The 9,838-nt window shown below is 39.0% G+C and overlaps 1 pseudogene; it reads left to right on the top strand.

Annotated features, from left to right (window-relative positions):
- The first annotated feature begins 7,139 nt into the window (after window positions 1–7,139).
- On the top strand, window positions 7,140–7,238 carry LOC132287446 (small nucleolar RNA R71; annotated as a pseudogene).
- The last annotated feature ends 2,600 nt before the right edge of the window (window positions 7,239–9,838 follow it).

Below are 9,838 nucleotides of genomic sequence, written 5' to 3'. Positions count from 1 at the left end.
CTCCACACATCAAGAAAATGATCATGCAAATCAAAACAACTCTAGAATCCTTTTGAGTGGACCGGCATCAAGTGTGTTGCTATCTAAGCCAACTAAAGAATTAATCACATCCTTACCCTCAAACTGGCACACAAATCTAGTACCGATCATCAAGACAAAAAGTGGACCTTTTATTAAAGCTTTATTATTCTAGGTGCGCTTATTCTTTTCACTCATTCATTTTTTTTTTATTTAATTTTTTTATTTATTGAGGATCAAAGATGGAAGTATAGTGCAATGTGTTGATCTATTAAGCTTTCTAGCGATTCATGAGGTCGAGCGTTAGGTCAATGACTCCCAAACCAGATGGCTTTAAGGCACTAGGTGTTTAAACACCCCTACGGACTTACAAGCTCGAATCAACTAGGCTACAAATCAAGACAATAACCATCTAATCATTTCCTACTTTTCACCTTTTTGGGAGAAGTCCTCACTTTTTATTACTTTTGCAACTTTTTTTTTTTTCGAATACAATTATTAACCTAGAGTTTGGGCCCTCCACCTTTTGGTGCGAAAAATTCAGTGCTTGATGAGGCTAGAATCCCGGCTACTTAGTGAAAAAGGGTTGTTATCTACCTTTATCAAGAATGAAAGCTTTCAATGCACTACTAACTCAATTGGGATATAACCAATTCAATAATTAACAAAGCATGTACGCCACAAATGAATGCTAGTGTGCGCCGGTGCTAGTGTAGAAGACTAGAGTGAATCTCAAAATAATCACAAAATCAAGATGATGTGGACCACAAGTGCAAGCATGATATGAATTTTTCGTGTAGAAAACTAGAGTGAATCTCAAAATAATCACACAAGTGCAAGCATGATATGAATTTTTCGTGTAGAAGACTAGAGTGAATCTCAAAATAATCATAAAATCAAGATGATGTGGACCACAAGTGCAAGCATGATATGAATTTTTCGAAAAATTTACTCCTAAATGGCATTCATAAGGCATACAAGGAGTATTAGCCTCTCAAGTCAAGCAATTTTCAAATTTTAAGCAATATAGTCCTCAAAAGATCAAAATCATAGCTAGATATGGACCAATCATAGAAATATCCCTCAAATACACAAGTCATGCTAAAAATTTGAATTTAAAACTAACACTGTACAACACCATTCCCCCCAAACTTAAATTGCACAATGTCTTTAATATGCAAAGAGAACAAAGGAAAGAGTATACTAGTGCAACTAAGTAAGAATGATCGAGACTGAAGTATTTGAAGTGGGTGGCATTGCCCCCCCAAACTTAGGATGAACTGTGGTCCTGAAAATTGGCACTTGGATAAACTTATCAGATAACAAAATGGGATAATCAGTGCACAGTGGACATGCAAGTGTAAATGGGATATACAGATAACGAAATGAGAGAGGTATAAGGGTGGTCCTGGAAATTGGGTAGCACTCTCTCACTGAAGTCACTGTGATACACCTGATGGAGTTAAACATACAGATATGAGAATACAATCATATGACATCCATAGCAAAAATAGATATATAAAATAGAGAAAGTGCAGGTACAACAAAAATATCAAAGCCGACAGACCGGCTGTAAAAATAATACAGTGACAATAATAAAGTATCAAAAGGAGGGAGAGATTATAAGATAGAAAGGATTGGGAGCTCAGGAAGATGAGGTAGGACGGGCAGGTCTGGCTCTGCGGATGTCTCTGGATAAATCTCTGAACATGATCGCGACATCCGTGCGAAAGGTAGCAAACTCAGCTTTGTGGGCTGTGAGGTCAGCTCGGATGGTAATAACAGCGTCCTCGAGCGTCTGCAGACGTACTCCAAAGCCAGGGGTCATATCTGGAGGCTCGGTCATAGATGAATCAGAAGAAAGCTCATGAGTCTGCTCCTGCTCATGAATGGGTGACCTGGTTGGAGAGTCCTGCTCTGCATCGTCTGCAGGGCGCTCTAAGTCGATATCTAAATGCTCAGCAGCTGGATCGACTGATGCGTCATCCGCTGCGGGATGTGCTGCTGCTGCCTCTGCTGGTGCCTCTGCCTGGGTCTGTGCCTTTACCTGTGCCTCCTCCAGCTCCAACTCTACTGCAGCTAGTACCGCGTGGTCCTGCAACCTGGTAATAAGGGAGCGGTAGGTCTTGTTCCAGTCTTTCTTGAGGAAGTGACAGGGACCTCTCTCGGGGTGCTCCCGAGGATGGATGGGATAACGCTGGTCAATGAGAATCTGGGTGATGAGGTGGCTGAAAGGAAGAGACTTAGCCCGTCCGAGCGTCTCCTTGCTGATATACTTATCATACAGCTTCCTCATCACGCTCCAGATGAGCGCGAGAATGGACACCAAGTGCCCGGTGTAGAAAGAGTAAAGGGCTGTCAAATAATCGCCCCTCATCTGAATCTTGTGCCTCGCCATGTAGATATTCTGGTAAAGGACGGAATCAGTAAACCATAGGTCGTCTGGAAGGTATGTCCGGGTGGCGAAAGTCTCGCCATGGCATGGTGACCTGTGAGGGAAACTGCCATGTTGGCATATGAAGGCCTGAATAGCCTCGGATATGTGTCCTGAAGCTCTGGAGGACATCTGTGTGGACAGCGGCAAGAGCAGGGTAAAGTGTCCACTGTAATGGTGATCGGATGGCCATCAATAGAAGTGACCATCCCGGCTGTGGTACGCGGCGATGGTCGGAGGTTCTGGTAGAATAACCGAACCAGCCGTGGGTAGACCGGCACTGTAACGGGGGCAAGAATAGCGGCTAGGCCCCTCTGAATAATATCCTGGTAGGCGGATCAGGTCAGCACCGATAGAGAGAAGAAGGACGTGTCAAACTCTGACTTATGGTCGAGTGTCATGTGTGCATATCGAGGTGTGGTCCTATCACGCCGCAGATGAGCTGGCTGAACAGGCTGAGCTGGCTGAGGTGGTATATGTGAATGCTAAGCTCCAGTCTGCGGTGGAGATGGTGATGGAGTGAAAGCAGGATGAGCTGTAGAAGTGGATGGTATGTGATCATCCTCAGGCTCATGAGATGGTGACTGAGGTGGAGTAGCCTGTGCTGGCTCCCACTGTGCATAAGAGGGCTCTGCGGGCTCCTCTGTCCGTGGCCTAGTATGGCGGGAAGGCCCATGTTGCCTGTTGGTAACGGTTTTCCTCTTTACCATGGCCTGCAAAAAGAAAAAGAAAAACTTGCAATAGGAGTTAGTGCCAGAATAAGGAATTTAAAAGCACGAAATAGAATCATCTATGTCAAGTAAAATAGACAAAACAATATGACATGAATCTATGCAAGTGGTAGAATATGAAACATGCTAAGCAATGTAAGTATGAAATGCATCCAATGTGGAATATCACAGGCATTGGGCATAGATATGATAGCATGAACATAGGATATAATGAATGAAGTGTATGTGTGGGATCTGTAAAGTTCGATCGATCAAAACAAGAAATGAGATCGATCACAAAAGTTAAATCAATCGAAAGTTGGGTTGGATCGATCGAAGATTGAGTTAGATCAATCACAAAAATTGGATCGATCGAAAATTAGTTGGATCGATCGCAAATCTTCGATCGATCATAAATTTGTTCGATCGATCAAACAGTGCGACGATGAAACCTAACAGTCATAGATATGTGACTTTTGAAGCATGGGGCCCACACGAATGAGTTCGTGGGCCCTCCAACAACACAAATCAAGCCTAAATGCACTCCAAACGTGGCCCAAACACCCAAATCTAACAAAATCTATAAAATCTATGCACACATATACACACACACACATATATATATAGACATGGATGCTAAAGCTTTGAGAATGGAAGATTCAACATGAGAGCAACATGATTACGACATTTGAAACAAGTATTGATGCATGAGAGTTCAAATCTAGGGAAGGATGTCTCAGATCTTACCTCAAGAGAGCGAGAGAATGGAGAATAAACTGAGATGATCTGAGATGAAGAGGATGGAGATGAACTGAGATTCGAGATGCTTGGATCTCACCGGAGGAGTTGCCGGAGCTTGGAGAGATGATTCACAGTGAAAAGGGACGAGAGGCTAAGGTTTGGTGAGTGAGATCGATCCAAATTATCGATCTCAAGACCCTTGGATCTGTTTTTAAAAACATTTCCCGACTAGTTTGATCGATCGAAGATGAGTTGTGATCAATCGAACTTTAATGAACTCCTTTCAAAGTATTTTTGGATTTTTGGGGGTTTTTTTTTTTTTTTTTTTTTTTTTTTTTTTTTTTTTTGAAATTTGCAAATATAAAATTAAAAATTAAAAATTGGAAAATAAAGTAAAACAAAATATTTTTGATTTGATTTGAAATTATTATTATTATTATTATTATTATTTTAAATTTAATTAATTAAAAACTAAATAAATTAAAATATTTTTGAATTTTTGAAAACTTGTTGAAAATTAAAACAAAATAAAATGAGAGTGAAAATAGAATAAAATAAAAATGAAAATATTTTTAGATTTTTGAAAAGTTGAAAAGTCAAATTAAAGTTAAAATAATGAAATGAAGAAATGTGATTGATTGAAACAAGAGTTCGATCAATCAGACAGAGAGCAAAAATATGTAGGTTTTTGGTTTAAAAATTTGGCTAAGTGTTGGAACATGAGATCAATCGAACTGGGAAGTTGGATTGATCGAAGAACTTTTAGATCGATCTTGGAATGTTTCGAACGATCAGACAGAGAGCTGAAATATGCAGGTTGACGCAGGCTCAAAATTTTCCTAAGTGTTGAGTCATAAGATTGATCGAACTTGGAAGTTGGATCGATCGAAGGTCTTTTGATCGACCTTGGAGTTAGTTCGAACGATGGGACAGAGGTGATTTGGATGCAGGTTTCTGCAGGTCGAAAATTTTTCTAAGTGTTGGATGCAGAGAAGAGTTCGATCGATCGAACTCAAGTTTGAGATCGATCGAACTTTGCAGAATACTCAATAATGACATGAAAGCTTATGTAATCCTCACCAAAGTTTCTTGAAATGCATATGAACCTAAAACAAGTATCCAGACTTCGCAAGAAATGAAATGAAAGATAGAAATGGGGGAGGAATAGGGTTTTGACATCCTACAAATGCTTTTACTAGTCTTTAACGTCTCTAGCAAGACATTGGGCTCTTTTAGTCAGAATCAAAGATCTTATAATGCATCCCCTCCTTGTTGGGGTGATAGATGCTTTGAACTCCACCCAACAAATGGTTCTTTAAAGAACTTGTTGGATTAAGCTCAAAGGAAGTCTTTGGTCCCTTGTCTATGCAATTACAACCTTTGGGCTTCCATGCCCTTTCAAAGCAAGAGTTTGAAACAAGACTTTTAGAATGCAAGGTTGAAGATGATCCTTTGGAAGTTTTAGTTTTACACAAAAGCTCATTTCCTTAGCATTGAAGATCATGACATTCATCTACAACATTGACTTCTCCTTCATATTTGTCAAATGAATTGGGTGTGGGATTAAAGATATTCAACTTCACCTTCATATGGCCAAATGAAATCTTCATTATCCCCGTCCTACAACTACCGACGTCGGTTTCAATTTACCTAAGCCCAATTCGACATAAACCGAGTATAGAAGAAGATTAACACTTGCTCCTAAGTCAAGAAGGGCTCGATTAATGATATGATCACCAATAATGCATGATGTAGTGGGTGAACCAGGGTCCTGAAACTTTGGAAGAGTGTAATGTTACAAAATTGAGCTTACTTGCTCGGTCAAAACCACTTTTCTTGGTGCTTGGCTCTTGTTCTTCCGCTTTTGGGTGCACAAGTCTTTCAAGAATTTGGCATAAGCCAGAATTTGCTTGATTGCATCCAATAGTGGAAGATTAACTTTCACTTGCCTAAACATTTCCATGATTTCATTGGTTTTTGCCTTTTGCTTGTCTTTTGAAATGGATCGTTTTAAGGCATCTGGAAATGGAACCTTTGGTTCAAACACTTTTTCAAAATTTTCTTTTGAACTCTCTTCAACATAAGAAGTTTTCAAATCATTTTTCAATAAAACCTTTTCAACATCCTTTTTCAATACTTCTTTTTCGAACACATCTTTTAAGACTTTCTCATTTACAAGGTCATGTGTATGCAATGAAGGAGGAATAGGATGTGAAACGAGACGGGTGACAACTTAAGGTTACACCGGTTCACTCTCTTTATTAGACATTCCAACTTGATTGCCCACAATCCTTCCACTCCGCAAGGTAGTCACCGCATTAACATGTTCAATGGCGTGGCCTTCCGATGAGGAATGGGTTTCCACAACACATTGTTGCTTAGGTGGGGCATTTATAGGCATCTTTCCCTTCTCTCTTGCATTAAGAGTGCTTGTTATTTGCCCTACTTGGGTTTTTAGTTTTGCAATAGATTGAGAGTGAGAATGAAGCAATTGAGTGTTAGCCTCTAAAGTGTCCAAAGCATTCAAAACTTTCTCTTCAAAGGCGGGACTTCTAGTATTACCTTGGGAATAGGATTGGTTGGGAAAATGAGGATTAGCAAATTGATTCCCTTGTGATTGATAGGGTCTATAACCTTGGGATCCTTGGTTTTGAAGTGGAAGTGGAATGTACTTCCCTTAAAAACCTCCTTGGGAAGGGTTTGAGCCTTCTCCTTGGTTTTTCCAAGAGAAATTCAGATGATTCCTCCAACTTGGATTATAATGAGTACCATAAGGATTGTTCCCTTGGTTTATAAAAGCCACATTAACTTGTTCATTAGGTTCACTTTGCGCTTGTCCATGAAGAAAATGAGAAGTAGAATGAAGAACACTAGAATAAGTCATACAAGTTTCATTTGATGCATGATGAGAAAGGTTAGGGAAGGAAGATACTTGGTTCACCGAGTTTTGGTTAATCAAAAATTGATCAAACCTTTGAGACAAAGACTTCATTTCGGCAGCTATTTCATTTGAATATTCGACTTGATGTAAGCTAACACTCTTCCTACCTTGTGAATTTCTACCATTCTTAGATGATAGTATTCTATACAAAGAATTTTCACTCATGCTTTCATAGAGACGCCACACGTTATCCTTATGCCTATCAATGTATGAGCCACCCATGGAAACATCAACCATACCCTTATAGTTGTCCAATAAACTCTCAAAGAAGTATTGAACTAATTGCCATTTGGACATGTCATGATGTGGACACTTCCTAAGCAATTCATTGAAGCGTTCCCATGCCTCATGAAACATTTCTCCATCCCCATGTGAAAATTCTTGAATTGAGGTCCTCATGGCATTGATCTTAGAAACCGGATAGTACTTCTTCAAGAACTCTTGTTGCAATTCTGCACAAGAAGTGATTGAAAAAGGCCTAAGATTGTTAAACCAATACTTTGCCTTGTCTTTTAAGGTGAATGGAAAAAGTTTAAGTCTTAAAACCTCTTCCGGTATGTCCGTATATTTTACGGTGGAACATACTTCAAGAAACTCATCCAAATGCTTGTAAGGTTCTTCACTTGGAAGTCCATGATAGTTAGGAAGCATTTGAATGGTTTGTGGCTTAATTTCATAATGATGTGCTCTAAATGGAGGTAATTGGATGCATGTAGGTGCATTATACTCATTAGGCACATAATGGTCTTTTAAAGCAAGAGGTGGATTAGCTACTTGAGGTGCAACATGAACACCTTGGTTTTGAATTCCTTGATTGTTGATGGGAGGTTGTGGAGCATACATTGGCCTTGGCATTCCATATGGAACTTGGCCTTGTTGTTGTGGTGGTTGGTGAATGAATGGCCTAGGCATGCCTAATAGTACTTGTATGTTCTCATTGTGCACATTGGGATGAAGGATACCTTGTTGGTCTATGTGACCAATGTCCTCAACATGATTATCATTATGGTCATCCATTGAAAGATTGGCTCTATTTGAACTTCCTCTTCCCCTGGGATTTCTAACGATAGATTCAAGATGCAAATCAAGAGGGGCAAGAGTTGGTCTTAATGAACGACGCCCATGCATGCACAATACAAAACACAACAAACACAAAGAATGACAAACACTATGCCTTCACAACAATGCAATTAGACTTCTTCCACAAACATTTAATTCGTACTCCCATACTTTAACAACAATGATGCAAGACAATAAAAAATAAGCCTCCACGTGGGCCGACGATTTAACTAAGGGATTGAGTAAAGAAAATCTCACAAAGGTCCTTTAGCACTTCAACTCCAAATTTTAAAGCTTGGCTTAGCAATTTTAGAATTTTTAACTTTTTGCTTTCTTTGCTTGCTTGAATTGAATGCTCAATGGCTCCTTTGCTTGCTTCCTCTCCAACAATGCACCTAGTTAAGTAAGAACAACACAATAAGCAATCAAAAAGAAAAATAAAAATAAAGTAAAGACACGATCATAAGAGTACTAATCCTAATCAATTCCACAAATCCGACGTTGCCAAATCTAATCAACAAATCCCCGGCAACGGCGCCAAAATTTGACGGGAGTCGCTCGTGATATACGCCAAAATTGATGTAGTTAATGTGCGGTTCAAGAAAAGCCTTTTGGGTCAAATTTAAATTTATAAAAACCACTACCAACACTACTACTAAAGTAGCAAGAGTGAGTAGGGATCATCCCAAGGGAGTATGGGGATTGAGCAATGTCGTGGAATCACAATTAGGGCTAGTAGGTCGAGTGATCAAAAAATTGGTTGGTTGGTTGATTAAAGAGTAACTAAATTAAACTAAGTAATAGCAAAAGAGTGCAATTAAGAGTAAGTAAGAGAGAGAGAGATCTTGGGGTTTAGAGATCACCACCAAGCAATGCATTTCTATATCATTGACAAGTGATTAATGAGGGTAAATAGTGGGTTGCAATATTGGTGTGTGTGTATTTGGTTGATTCAACAAGCAAGGATGACTAGTTAAGCATGTATTGTCTAAACATCATGTGAAAGGCACAACATATCTAAGCAATGAAGCATATATTGTCTAAACAACATATGAAAGGCACAATAAATCAAAACAAGTCATTAATCCTTTCATTAAGCTCACAATCCAAATACAACACAAGGATAGAGACATATACTAATTGCATTCAAAAGCTTGGATCATCAAGCAATGAGCATAGATTGTCCTCCCATTTAACACTACACTACAACAACACTACATCTACACTACTAGCATGAAAATAAACTAAGGGAGAGGCACAATCCATCAAGAGATAAGCATGAACCATTAAGAGAATCACAAAAGCATTCTTTTAAGCACAATGTTTTGACAATCTCTAAATCTATAGCATCAATACACATAGACATGCATCAATAATATAAAATCTAGAGATAAGCACATGAACATCTATTCTAGCATACATAGACATATGGATAGAATGAAATGACCAATTGGAAGCATTAAACCACATAAATCATTGAATAAACAAGATATATATATATCAAAGTGTCAAAACATCAATTACAACACTAATCCCTCAATAATACACAAGATTAAGATATAGAAAGCATGCTTGGGGCTAACTCTAGCCCCAAGAGGATGTCTAGCCACTCATGGTGATGATGCTCCAACCCTCAAGGGCTAATTCCATGGTTGAAATCTGTTCCTTGTTGATGAAGAGTTTCCAAAGGTGTCTCTAGCCTCCTCCTCCTCTAAGCTTCTTCTCCAAGAGATGATATGAATATAATGTTGGCTCCCTTCTTGTAAAAGCAATCCTTATCCTTATATATGTAGGTCAAAATGACACCCAAAATGAGCTGGGGTCGTGCACACAATATTCCTTAATGATTGGATAAAGGATAACTTTCAATGAGATGGAATTTTAACTTTTTCGCACTAGAGGAAGTTCGATCGATCGAACCTTGAACTTGGATTG

Source organism: Cornus florida, unplaced genomic scaffold (genome assembly GCF_030987335.1).
Source record: "Cornus florida cultivar Cherokee Brave unplaced genomic scaffold, ASM3098733v1 CherokeeBrave_3.0.0_Hap2_Chr11, whole genome shotgun sequence".
NCBI lineage: Eukaryota > Viridiplantae > Streptophyta > Magnoliopsida > Cornales > Cornaceae > Cornus > Cornus florida.
This window is presented reverse-complemented; position numbering and strand designations above follow the sequence as displayed.